Consider the following 14,680-nt stretch of genomic DNA (forward strand, 5'->3'; position numbering starts at 1 on the left):
TCCAAGAACATCTGGGAACTCCAGTTTGAGAACCACTAAGTATAACCCACTGCTAGTACAATAATCCACAGCTAAATCCATAGGATTTATATTACTGGCAAATGGCCAACCAACCTCAGTTTAAAAACATTCAGTGAAGAAAAGTTCACCTCATTATGCTGTATGTTGTTCTAATTGTGCAGCCTACACACTCAAAGCCTGTCCAATAATCATCCTTCCACAATCACACACACTCACATATCCCAAGTGCTCATGTCCTGTTGAAAATGTGTGAAAGCTCTTGAGAGCAAAATGTGTGAGGAACTGAGTGTGGCTCAAAAATTAAAATAAACTTCCTCTGGTTACACAGTAGATAAAATGGTTCAGGCAAACCTAAACCAACTTCAAGTCTCCCTCAGTAGACCACCCCTTATTTGTTAGTTTACCTCAACTGGCACTTGTTTTCCCAACTATTCACTCAGAGACTCTGGTAATAAGCAAATAATAATAATAAATAAAATGTTTCCATTTACTTACAGTTCTTCATAGATAAAAAAATGTCATATTGTGTAAAAATGTTATTAAATGGTTACATCACTGAGCTTAACTGGTTAACCAGCTTTATTACTAACTAACTCTGGTTACATTGTTGAGAGAACACTTCACTCTTAACTGCCCACTTCTGACAGACTCATTGCTAATAGTAACAGAACCCTAACTGGGAAAAGGTTGGGAAAAAGGATCTGAGGCAGAGAAGGAACTATTAGCTGCTACTGAGTTTACTGACATCCACCCCAGTCCAGAAATGTTCTGCCAAGACAAAAAGTCTCAAAGGTTGCAATATATTGAACAAAAGCAGCCCATCTAATATCAGACATGCAACTGCAACGCACAGTGCGGAGAATTGACAGCTTAATGACACAACAGGGTGTTAAGGATTTGAAACAATCTGTCACACACAACCAAGAGGAGGGTTCGCTTTAGCAATAGCAGCACTTCGGGAGTTTTGCAGTGCTAGTGGCAAAATACACTCTCTCAGATGATTGAGGATTGGTATCTCTGAAGCATGCAGAGAGATACCATCTGATGAAGAGCTAATAACAAGAAGCCTGGTGATTATCTGACAAAGTTCTCAAGATATCAGAGAAGATTCTCTGGAAATGGAGTGGCGGATCAGGAAACCTTGGCTTTAAAGGAGAAAAAAATTCAGTGATTCTCAAGGTAAAAAAAGATGTTAATCACACATTTTCTTTCTAGATCTTCCGTAGCACATTTCTTTGGGGTTTGTTTGTTTGTTTGTTTCTGTGTGACTGATCCAAGGTCAGCTAGTGAGCTTCATTGCTCCTCAGGCATTATTTGCTTTTTTTCATCACTTTATATATATTTCTTCAGAATTATGATGCATTTATTTCGACTTTATTCCAGTGAGTCCCAAACAGGGCATATGGCTCTCCAGCATCACAATTCAACCTCCCAACAATCCTATGAGGTAGGACAGACAGAGAGATTTCTACCAGTCCATGGTCACCAAAGTGAATTTCATGGCTCAGCACAGGTTTGAAACTGAGTCTCTCGAGTCTTAGTCTTGTTGGAGATTTTACAATCTCACATACTACCTGGAGAAGCTATGTCTGGGAGGGGCCTTTCTGGGCTGGGCTGAATATCAATCTATCCAACATGAACCGATAATTCCTTCCATGACTCTGAATTCAAAGAAAGCTCCGCCTCTCTGCTCTGTGTCTTTTTCCCTCTCTGGAGTCTGTTGAAGTCTGTTGCTCAAAGCAGTCCTGTAATTTAGTTTGCTGATTGATCTTTGAGACTGTGACGGCCAGTTAATGAGTAAAACGGGTGATATAGTTTGAGGAATTTGAAGCTACTTTGCTCTGTGAATACCTGCACTTCTGCTGTATAGCTAGAAGAATTTTTAAAAAATTCAAAACTCCGCAACAAGCCCACATTCAGTTATATCATACTGGTTTTCTATGACCAATAGAGCAAGTATGGGCAGATACTGGGGTTTGGTTGACCACAGTGGAACCCACTTAAACCCAGGGAAACTGGGCCACCACCAGTCATTTGTGGGCTTCTCCTAAAATGCAGCATCAACTTTGGGAACTCTTTGTGGTGCAGGACACAAAAATGACTAAGTTGAATCTATCGTACCTTGGGCTCATCATGAGAAGATAAGATTCACTGGCAAAGACAATAATGGCTGAGAACAGTTGGAGGCAGCAGAAAAAGAAGACTAAGTAGGAGGTGAATTGACTCCACAAAGAAAGCAACACCTTTGAGCTTCTAAATCTGAGCAAAGCTATTAATAGGTCAGGGAGGTCTGTATGTCTGTGCATGTTTGTGTTTGTGTGTTAATAAATTTTATGCTTTGTAGTTACATTTTTGGGGGCATAAGAATTATACATGGATTTTGAACTACATGGGGATCTGGCACCCCTAATCCTGGTGTTGTTGAATGGAAAAGGGTATATCAATATTAAAACATAAATACTTTATTGCTTCCTTCCCACACAGAAGCAAAATTGTGCCCTGCCAGATTGAGGCATGAAGGCAGTGGGAAAGCCTTGCACAGATTTATTCTAATTTCTTGTTCTGCACAATTCTAAACACTGAAACATCAGATTTATTACATCCCAACAGACTTTTATAAACAATTTTTTTTGCAGGTTTAGGTTTCTCTAAAAAGCTAACTGGTTTCCTAACAACAGAGGAGATGCCAAAGAGCTCAAGGCTGATGGTCCATAAATGGACACTAGAAAGTGTTGAAATTGCAAACCTAGCCATTCATAACTGACAGGTAAATAATATTTAAGAGACAGTATTGAAAATGGTAGAAATTTTCCATGCTGTGGCTAATTATGCCTCATTGACAAGGAGATGGGATAAGTCTCAGGTTGCATTCCTGGTATGAGTGTGTTAGCGCAACCTGCTGCAGCTCCTTATCAAGTTAACCACAATTAGTCACAGTGAGTCACACAAATCTTATGGAAACACCAGTAAGATTCCAGCCAGTAAGATTCCTTCTGTCAAGGATGGATAACTACATCTTAAGCAGTTCCCCCTACACACATCCATGTTGAAAATACTGTACTTTGATTGGGGAGAGAATATAAAGAAATACCTTGCAATTTGTTATATAAAAACCTAAGCAGAAGCATGAACAACCTTGGTTACTTTTTGTCTGATACAGTGGTGCCTCGCATAGCAATCACTCCATATAGCAATGAAATCACTTAGCGATGCTGCTTTTGCCATCGCTTTGCAATGTTCCCTATGGAGAAATTTCGCTTTGCGATGATCGCAGGGAAATGATCATTGCGAAGCCCCCATTTTCAACCAGCTGATTGGCTGTTTCATAATGGCCGCCCACTGTTTTCAGGCACGGATTCCTCGCTTTAGAGGCACCAAAAATGGTGGCGCTATGGAGCATCTTTGCTTAAAGGTGAGTTTTAAGCCCATAGGAATGCATTAATCGCATTTTAATGCGTTTCTATGGGCTTTTTATTTTTGCTTAGCGATGTTATCACTTAGCAATGATTTTTTCTGCACGAATTAACATTGCTAAGTGAGGCACCACCACAACAAAACACACTAATCAATCATCTCCTGATCAGGACAATAGCCTATCTCACAAACTAGCCTTTTCACAGCCATAAATACTCCACCCACTCTGAAGCCTACCCAGAGCACAGTTTGCTGTCCTCTGAAGATGCCGGCCACAGAGACTGGCGAAATGTTAGGAAGAACCACTTTCAGAACACGGCCAAGAAGCCCGAAAAACCCACAACAATCATGAGGCACCACTGTATTTACAACAGCAAACTATCATGGCAATGATACATTTAATATTAAAACTTTGTCAAGACACACAGTTTCCACAAGAGTATTGACTCAACAGGGCACACAGATTATCTATTGCTACATATGTATACATCAGCCTTTCCTAACCTAATAATACAGTAATGTATGACTATAATCATTGGTCATGCTGGTTAATGATGATTTATATCTATTACTTGCCAACTGCATTCATTTCCAACTTGTCCTCCAATGAATTCAAAAGATCTTTATTGGATGGGAAATTTGCTGTATAAAATATATAGAGTTTCATGAATGTCATCTCATCACTTCAGTGGAAGCCATGAGCACAGAAAGAATCCACCTGTCATATCTTTTATTCACAGACTCCTTGTTCTAAGAGCAGCTTACTTCATCAGGGGGACAACATGCTGACTTGTTCATGGATTGTCTCTCTGTGGCCACCATTCCCCCCCCCCACCAGAATGCCTTGAATACTTCCCTATTTTAGGACATTTTGGTGAGAGAAATGGCAACCTTTCCTAGAAGCTGCTTTTCCTCTTTTCTTGAAAGATACGTTTTTGTGTCGACAGCACGACACGGAATCCTGTGCAAATAAAATGGCAGCCATGAAATAATCTCTGCTGCCATTGGTGAAGGTAAATCCCACCCTCAAAAAGAAACAATTGTGATAGCAAAAATTGGTTCCATTTGTACCCATTCATGACTCCATTTCTTTTGAAAACTGGACCAGACTGAGTTCATTTGATTGATTTTTCCATGTTTTACAAAAAGCACACTGATTTTCACTTGTTCTAAGAGAATCTCTGATCAAACACATTTTTAGGTTTCTGAACTCCCGGTCAGATAACAATACACACCACAAGAAACAATGAACCTATCATAGCTCTTTTGTCTTTCATGTTAGAAAATTCAGTCTACAGTCCTTCTTGTGTTGATATTTATATGCCATCACATTCCCTCTCTTTTTCAGCTGTAATTTCATTTTTATCCTTTTGCTTCCACTCTCATTTACCCCCTCCCATGTCATCACTTCATTTAAACTCTCCAGTATTATAAACCTGTGAAAGTAGTGCACATGTTAATATTTAATCCTATTTGCCCATTAGTCAATTAACCTTTTAAAAACTCTTTCAAATGAATGATTTGCCCCCATGTCTCCTTTGTTGAAAAATTAATTTTTTTTCACCAGAATGTCTGTTGGTGGCTAAAGATATTCTCAGCTCCAAAGCAGCTAGTCTTTCCTTTATCTGACATTAACTTGAGTACAATATGTACGTCCCAGTCCAAAAAAGTAGAAATTATATTATTCTATTCAATACCTTTCCATTCATGGATGGATGGGTGGGTGGTTATGATGCAGACAAAGTTAAACACACTGTTACGTCTTCTTTTGTTTCTGATCATGGGGCATTCTTGGCAAAGATACTGGAGTGGAATTGCCGGTTCCTACCCCAGGACTGGAATGCTAAGGTAGGGAGTCAAGAGATAAAAGGAACAACAGGGAAGTTTGGCCTTGGAGTTCAAAATGAAGCAGGGCAAAGGCTAATAGAGTTTTGTCAAGAGAACAAGCTGGTCATCACAAACACCCTTTTCCAACAACACAAGAGGCGACTCTACACATGGAAATCACCAGATGGGCAACATCGAAATCAGATTGACTATATTCTCTGCAGCCAAAGATGGAGAAGCTCTATACAGTCAGCAAAAACAAGACCTGGAGCTGATTGTGGCTCTGATCATCAGCTTCTCATAGCAAAATTCAAGCTTAAACTGAAGAGAGTAGGAAAAACCATTGGGCCACTCAGGTATAATCTAAACCAAATCCCTTACAAATACACAGTAGAAGTGAAGAACAGATTTAAGGAACTGGATTTGGTGGACAGAGTGCCTGAAGAACTTTGTATAGAGGCTCGTAACATTGTACAGGAGGCAGCAACAAAAACCATCCCAAAGAAAAGGAAATGCAAGAAAGCAAAGTGGCTGTCCAACGAGGCCTTACAAATAGCAGAAAAGAGAAGGAAACAAAATGCAGGGGAGATAGGGAAAGTTACAGAAAATTGAATGCAGACTTCCAAAGAATAGCAAGGAGAGACAAGAGGGCCTTCTTAAATGAACAATGCAAAGAAATAGAGGAAAATAACAGAAAAGGAAAAACCAGAGATCTGTTCAGGAAAATTAGAGATATTAGAGGAACATTTTGTTCAAAGATGAACATGATAAAAGACAAAAATGGAAGGGACCTCACAGAAGCAGAAGACGTCAAGAAGAGGTGGCAAGAATACACAGAGGAATTATATCAGAAAGTTTTGGATATCCCGGACAACCCAGACAATATAGTTGCTGACCTAGAGCCAGACATCCTGGAGAGTGAAGTCAAGTGGGCCTTAGAAAGCCTGGCTAACAACAAGGCCAGTGGAGGTGATGGCATTCCAGTTGAACTATTTAAAATCGTAAAGGATGATGCTGTTAAGGTACTACATTCAATATGCCAACAAGTTTGGAAAACTCAACAGTGGCCAGAGGACTGGAAAAGATCAGTCTACATACCAATACCAAAGAAGGGCAGTGCCAAAGAGTGCTCCAACTACCGGACAATTGCACTCATCTCACACGCCAGCAAGGTTATGCTCAAAATCCTCCAAGGTAGGCTTCAGCAGTATGTGGACCGAGAACTCCCAGAAGTACAAGCGGGATTCCGAAGGGGCAGAGGAACTCGAGACCAAATTGCCAACATGCGCTGGATTATGGAGAAAGCCAGAGAGTTCCAGAAAAACATCTACTTCTGCTTCATTGACTATGCAAAAGCCTTTGACTGTGTGGACCATAGCAAACTATGGCAAGTCCTAAAAGAAATGGGCGTGCCTGACCACCTTATCCATCTCCTGAGAAACCTATATGTGGGACAGGAAGCAACAGTTAGAACTGGATATGGAACAACGGATTGGTTCAAAATTGGGAAAGGGGTACGACAAGGCTGTATATTGTCACCCTGCTTATTTAACTTGTATGCAGAATACATCATGCGGAAGGCTGGACTGGAGGAATCCCAAACCGGAATTAAGATTGCCGGAAGAAATATCAACAACCTCCGATATGCAGATGATACCACTCTGATGGCAGAAAGTGAGGAGGAACTAAAGAAACTTGTAATGAGAGTGAAAGAGGAGAGTGCAAAAAACGGTCTGAAACTCAACATCAAAAAAACTAAGATCATGGCCACTGGTCCCATCACCTCCTGGGAAATAGAAGGGGAAGATATGGAGGCAGTGACAGATTTTACTTTCTTGGGCTCCATGATCACTGCAGATGAAGACAACAGCCCCGAAATTAAAAGACGCCTGCTTCTTGGGAGGAAAGCAATGACAAACCTTGACAGCATCTTAAAAAGCAGAGACATCACTTTGCCAACAAAAGTCCGAATAGTCAAAGCTATGGTTTTCCTGTAGTGTTGTATGGAAGTGAGAGCTGGACCATAAAGAAAGCTGACCGCCGAAGAATTGATGCCTTTGAATTGTGGTGCTGGAGGAGACTCTTGAGAGTTCCCTGGACTGCAAAGAGAACAAACCTATCAATTCTAAAGGAAATCAACCCCGAGTGCTCATTGGAAGGACAGATCCTGAAGCTGAGGCTCCAGTACTTTGGCCATCTCATGAGAAGAGAAGTCTCCTTGGAAAAGACTTTGATGTTGGGAAAGTGTGAAGGCAAGAGGAGAAGGGGACGACCGAGGATGAGATGGTTGGACAGTGTCATCGAAGCAACCAACATGAATTTGGCACAACTCCGGGAGGCGGTGGAAGATAGGAGGGCCTGGCGTGCTCTGGTCCATGGGGTCACGAAGAGTCGGACACGACTAAACGACTGAACAAATACGTCTTCTTGATTTCAGTGAAAGAATGGACCATCTACATATATACACCTCACTACATACATACATACACCTCACTGAAATCAAATGGATATGTTCTGCAGTCCCAGTGATTCTTTACATAGGTGTAAATGCCACTAGCTAACCTCCCTCTGACCAAAAGGCATATTCCTAGGCACGCTTCAGTCTCGAAAAACCATGATAATGCGCTCTGTATGAGTGTCCTCTCCAGAACAGGAAGCCTGGGTAGAATAATATGGAGGATAGGCTGTTACCCAAGCAGCAAATCTCCCCTCTCCATGTCGCTGAAATAGTCCAATGGAAAGGCAAGAGCCAATACAACTGTTTCCAGCGATGTCACAGGAGTTGGCAGAATGACATGAACTGCCTCCGGGACTTCAGCTCCGGATTTTGCCTCAAGGTTTACTCCTGAAGCCTTTCCTTGTGGATATAGCCACAAGGCAGTGGAGGTTTGAAATCAGAGTTTTCCTTCTCCTAGATGGGCTGCCTTCCAAGGCTGATGAGCCCCACCTACCCGGTCCAAAGGGCATGGGATTGTGGAAAATGTAGAATATTTACTCCCAAGGAACTGAAACAAGGAAACATAAGGACTTATTGGATATGCATGTAGTACAGTAGTACAGTAGTACAGGGATGTGGTGGCGCTGCGGGCTAAACCGCAGAAGCCTGTGCTGCAGGGTCAGAAGACCAAGCAGTCGTAAGATCGAATCCACGCAACGGAGTGAGCGCCCGTCGCTTGTCCCAGCTCCCGCCAACCTAGCGGTTCGAAAGCATGCAAATGCAAGTAGATAAATAGGGACCACTTTGGTGGGAAGGTAACAGCGTTCCATGTCTAAGTCGCACTGGCCATGTGACCACGGAAGATTGTCTTCGGACAAACCCTGGCTCTATGGCTTGGAAACGGGGATGAGCACCGCCCCCTAGAGTCGAACATGACTGGACAAAAATTGTCAAGGGGAACCTTTACCTTTTACCTTTACAGTAGATTGATTTATATTGACCAACGATTTCAGTAACACAGACTGAATGTCCTGGCTGATATTCTGACTGGACCTGATACCTAAATAGGTTACCAGAGGGCAAAGAAAACAATTAAAAACATAATTGTATTAAACTAAAAACATCAGAAAAGACTTAATGACGTTTTAATCAAACGTTCATATGCCAACCGGTGTCTCTGTGTATGGGATATGCATGGGAAATCTCACACCTGAAGGATTTCTTTAAATTGAAAAACATTTGAAACCAAAGATTCCTAATGAAACGGCATTCTCGGTAAAGCGAAACATTAATAAATAATCCACCCTCCAAAGCTAATGAATGGCCTCATAATTATTGTCATTTAATTATCACATAAATCCCTGGGACATTTCAGAATAATTTTACATCTTGCATGTTGTATTATAGAAAAATGAGCTGGTACATTAGGTCTCTTCGCAACAACCAAACTGTTTTAAAAATCATTGACCATATAAAAGCAGGATTGCATTAAATGTGTAAAATAAGGGGGGATCACTAGTCCTCACCACCAACAAAGACGTGTTGTTCAACAAGTTCTTCTCCTATCCGCATCTGTGACATGGAGTTTAGTGGGGAAGACATGGAGAAGAGCGCCCCCTTGACGTTGCTTCTCACCTCCACTCAGCATCTGTACAGCAGGCTAACAGGCATAGACATCACTTTCTTACACTGTGGTGAATGGTACTAAGTTTAAATTATAGCCCTTAAATAATTGAAATTATAGCCATGATTTCAAAATTACATGTACACATATAGAGTAGCAAATGCAGACTGAATGCAAATCTGTATTCTGTTGAATTTTGAATTTCTTCTTTTTTCATAAGGACAAAGTGACCATCTTGATATGAAGTCCTACTGTAACCAAGAACAACTCTGACTAGGCAAACCACACCATTACCAAACTCTCCCTACTTAAGTAATGAGAACAGCCCATTAAAAGGCCATGACTGTTCCTGCATGGTTCTATTCACCTTTTGTTGCATGTGTTGGCACTGAACTACATGTTACACTTCCAGGAATAATTCTCTGTTGTTGTTTGGTTGTTAAATCATGTCTGACTCTTCATGACCCCATGGACCAGAGCATGCCAGGCCCTCCTGTCTTCCACTGCCTCCCCGAGTTGGGTCAAATTCACGTTGGCAGCTTCAATGACACTATCCAACCATCTTGTCCTCTGTCATCCCCTTCTCCTCTTGCCTTCACACTTTCCCAACATCAGGGTCTTTTCTAGGGAGTCTTCTCTTTTATCCTTTTGTTTCTATTCATGTGGTTTTCTTGGCAAAGATACTGGAGTGGCTTGCCAGTTCCTGCTCCAGGTGGATCGCATTTAGTCAGAACTCTCCACTTTGACCTGTCCGTCTTGGATGTCCCTGCATGGCATAGCCCATAGCTTCCCTGAACTACTTAAGGCATGACAAGGCAGCAATATGTGAAGGGGTTAATAATTCTCTACCCTCTAACAACTATTTGACACCAAAGCAATTTACCAAATGGCAGGAGAAGGAGGGCATGATTATTGTATGTACCAGGGCACGAGTCTAATGTTCTTATAACAATACCCTCTGTGCATCTTTCATCATACAGGTGGTGCATAGGTGAATTTGTACCTTTGATCCAGTAGCTCCCTGCTTTGGATACCCAGATGTTCTTGAATTACAACTCCCATAAATCCTGACCAGCAGAACTAGTGGTGAAGGCTCCTGGGAGTTTTCTTCCTTGAACCTGCAGGGACCCAAGGATGGGAACTACAGCTTTAATCAAATTATGTAAGAAGACAAACTCAAGAGACACAACACTATTCTGCCCCACAAACGAAGCATTTTTAGTACTCATTTTGCCAAATAAGTCTATCAATTAATACTAATCTATTGGCCACCAAGGGCACTCGGGCAGAAAAAGACCAGGTAAGAAATTGACACAGGGAGAATTGCCATGTGTTGTATGCTTAAGAAAAGCCGGGATGGGGGAAATTGGGCATTATGGGAAACCACAAAAAGTATGCTATCGCACTAGAAGTCTGAGCGGTAAGATAGGCAGACAAGGTATACAGGGATGCAGGAAGCCATCTTCTACTAAGTCATTAGTATATCTTGCCACAAGATTAAAGTCCTCATTCTCTTTGGCCTCAGCTGGAGAAATAATGCAGCTTCCAGAATGCCAATATATCTCAATATGGCAGCTCACAAGAAAAGAGAGAGTAGTGGCACTGCTTGATTTCTATCTCAGTAAAAAAAAAAACCCTTTCTCTTTCAATAGGACTTATTGCAGGTAAGCATACTCAGGAGAAAAGTCTTAGCAACCTCCATCTTAGACTTTTTATATAGTCCAGGAACTCAGTGGGTAAGCTTCCATTTAAGTACCCATTCATGCACACTTTTGAGATTGGCCTTTTCAACAGGACATATTTCTGAAGTATCTAAGAACAATTCCCTCACCATCCGCCGCCATAGCACGCGAGGGAGTCGGAACCATCTCCGGCGTACATGAGTGAATTGTGAGCTTGCAGCTCATTTTTGGAACTAATTAATTATGTCATGGAAAGAGGATTTACCCCCTACTTTCCCCTCAATCCTTGCTAATCTTGCATTCTGGATAGCGGGGGGGGGGGGGAGAGGGAAGCATTTAGCAGCTTCAATTGTCTGCGGTTCCGTTGCCAACCGAAGATGAACCGTAAAACAAGTACAGATCCAGCCAAAGCTGTCTTCAGCTATATGAGCTTTTTCTGTAAGAGTCATTTTCAAATATCATGGTTTTTTTTGTGTTTTTTCCCCCTCATTGCAATTAACTAAGATTTTTTCTCTCTCTCTCTCTCTTTTTCTCCTAAAGCCATATAATTAAAGAGCTGAGTTTTCTTAGGGTTTTAAAACAGTCTTTATGAAATCTACTCCTGCCACTGGTAATTACAATGTACATCTTAATATACCTCTGCTAGGCCTGAGCTGGAGATAACAGTCCTGTGTGGATTGCATTTGGCTTGGGCATAGAAGGTAAAATCCTTTATCTTATCTCAATCTCCACACAACAACCAGCCTCTCTTCCAATTCAAGCCTAATCTTCTTAGTAAATAATACTGATATTTTTCACCATAACAAAAATGGAGCTGCCAGATTCGGGTTGATAACGCCTCTCATTTACACACCATTCTCTGTCAAAATCTGCCTGATTTTTCTTAATCTCTTTAACTCATCAAAAATATACTTTTTTACATTCAGCCACAGTATGTTCCTCGCTACACCAAATAATATTATTATAAAGAAATCCAGTTGGCTCTCTCTCTCTCTCTTGAATACATAGAGGACTGTTTTATTCCTGACCCTTTTCTTCAACCAAAAGCAAATTATTTTTTCAGCGATTGAATTTTGCTGTGAAGTTTGAGATTTCTAACCAAGTGGCATAAAATGGCTATTTAATTGATAGCATGCCCAGAAGGCATCCTCTTGTATTTCATTTTTAACACTGAATGTCATCAAAGTTCACTACTCTTGAGAATGGGGTCTTCATGTGTCTTTATCCTCCCTTTAGAAAATGCTTATCTATGAAACAAAAAGGGACTCTGTAAAAAAAATCTTTGAATCTTCGTTGGAGGATGTTAGACCTATCTGTGTATAATTTTCCATTGTTCAGAGCAGAAGGGTGGGTTGAATACAGAGCAAAGGACTGTTCTGGCTGGCTTGATGACAGGAGAAACTGCAGATCGAAACTCTTCAACCATGCTGACTGATGGATTCTGGGAGGGGTGGTCCGAAGATCTAACCTTTTCAAACTCTGTCAAGACTTCACTTGCAATGCAGTAGGAAATAGCCCATCAAGCCACCCAGGGATGTTCTACAATTAAGTGTAGCCAGGGGCGTTCCAAATACATGTCTCTTCACAGCTGATTTCAGTCTGGACTCCTGCCCTCTTTCTCCAGTTCTGAATGATATCATAGTGCAGTGGTGGTGAACCTTTTTGGGCCCCCGTGCCCAAACTTGAAAAAAAAAAACAGGGGGCGGTGTGCCATTGCAGCAGCGGAACTGGAAGTGGTGGCAGAAGGAGGAATCCTGGGCACGGAGGTGCCTCAAGACTCCACTCCAGATCTGCCACCAGCACAGCTGCTCCAGATCCTGACCCGCTACCTGTCAGGGCACCAGTTGCCTGCTCAGGTTTGGCTGCAGGGGGGGAGGGGGGGAGTAGTGATCTGGTGACTTATGGCTCGTGTGTTGGCAGAAAGGGCTCCGCATGCCAGATGTGGCACGCGTGCCATAGGTTCGCCATCGCTGTTATAGTGGAATTTTTTCGTTTAGTCGTGTCCGACTCTTCGTGACCCCATGGACCAGAGCACGCCAGGCCCTCCTATCTTCTAATGCCTCCCGGAGTTGTGTCAAATTCATGTTGGTTGCTTCGCAGACACTGTCCAGCCATCTCATCCTCGGTCGTCCCCTTCTCCTCTTGCCATCACACTTTCCCAACATCAGGGTCTTTTCCAGGGAGTCTTTTCTTCTCATTAGATGGCCAAAGTACTGGAGCCTCAGCTTCAGGATCTGTCCTTCCAGTGAGCACTCAGGCTTGATTTCCTTTAGAATTGATAGGTTTGTTCTCCTTGCAGTCCAGGGGATTCTCAAGAGTCTCCTCCAGCACCACAATTCAAAGGCATCAATTCTTCGGTGGTCTGCTTTCTTTATGGTCCAGCTCTCACTTCCATACATCATGACAGGAAAAACCATAGCTTTGACTATGCGGATTTTTGTTGGCAAGGTGATGTCTCTGCTTTTTAAGATGCTGTCAAGATTTGTCATCACTTTCCTCCCAAGAAGCAGGCGTCTTTTAATTTCAGGGCTGCTGTCTCCATCTGCAGTGATCATGGAGCCCAGGAAAATAAAATCTGTCACTGCCTCCATATCTTCCCCTTCTATTTCCCAGGAGGTGATGGGACCAGTGGCCATGATCTTAGTTTTTTTGATGTTGAGTTTCAGACCGTTTTTTGCACTCTCCTCTTTCACCCTCATTACAAGGTTCTTTAATTCCTCCTCACTTTCTGCCATCAGAGTGGTGTCATCTGCATATCGGAGGTTGTTGATATTTCTTCCGGCAGTCTTAATTCCGGCTTGGGATTCCTCCAGTCCAGCCTTCCGCGTGATGTATTCTGCGTATAAGTTGAATAAGCTGGGGGACAATATACAGCCTTGTCGTACTCCTTTCCCAATTTTGAACCAATCAGTCAGTTATAGTGGAATAGTAAAACTGAAGTCCGGCTCTTGACGCCAACTGGAAAAGTGGGCAGCACATGAAGAAAACTTTCTCTTCACTCCAACCATTAACTCCACATAGCAAAGGGATGGTGCATGGGGCAATTCCTGATACCAACGATCAGAAATAATAAATGTATTCCCCTCAAGCGCTATATACCATCTCAAATAGAATGGGACATGGCTTGTGAATAGACCCAGCTGACCCTTTGAAGATGTTCTTGCAGGAACCATCAGAACCCATTTTCCTGTGAGGATAGAGTGGAAAAACTCAAAACTGGTGTCCTGGAACGGATGGATGGCATCATGGGAGGAGGACAACCTGTTCTCAGAACTAAAAGCTCCTCCTGCCTCTGCTGTGTGTGATCATTGTCCTAAGACATAGTGATGGAGACTAGATTAAGTAGTTCTAAAAGGAAGGTGACACAAATTCATGGAGAAGACATCTCCTGATGGCTGTTAACTGCACCAGCCCAACGACAACTGCAAATATGTCTTTGGTGTCTTCTTTTGCTTTTATTGTTGTTATCAGCCACCTTATTTGATCCATGCACAAGAGGAAGCCAACCCCAGACTTGCTGATATTGGAATGACCTTTTGTGGGCAAAGAACAACTGGGGGAGATGGCCCCCCAAAAGGCCCATAGGTAAACAAACAAATAAACACGTCAGAGGGGGAATGAAATGGTATGGCGGGAAAGGGAGAAAGAAGGAAGATACGCATAGAACAATGAAAC

Source organism: Pogona vitticeps, chromosome 1 (genome assembly GCF_051106095.1).
Source record: "Pogona vitticeps strain Pit_001003342236 chromosome 1, PviZW2.1, whole genome shotgun sequence".
NCBI lineage: Eukaryota > Metazoa > Chordata > Lepidosauria > Squamata > Agamidae > Pogona > Pogona vitticeps.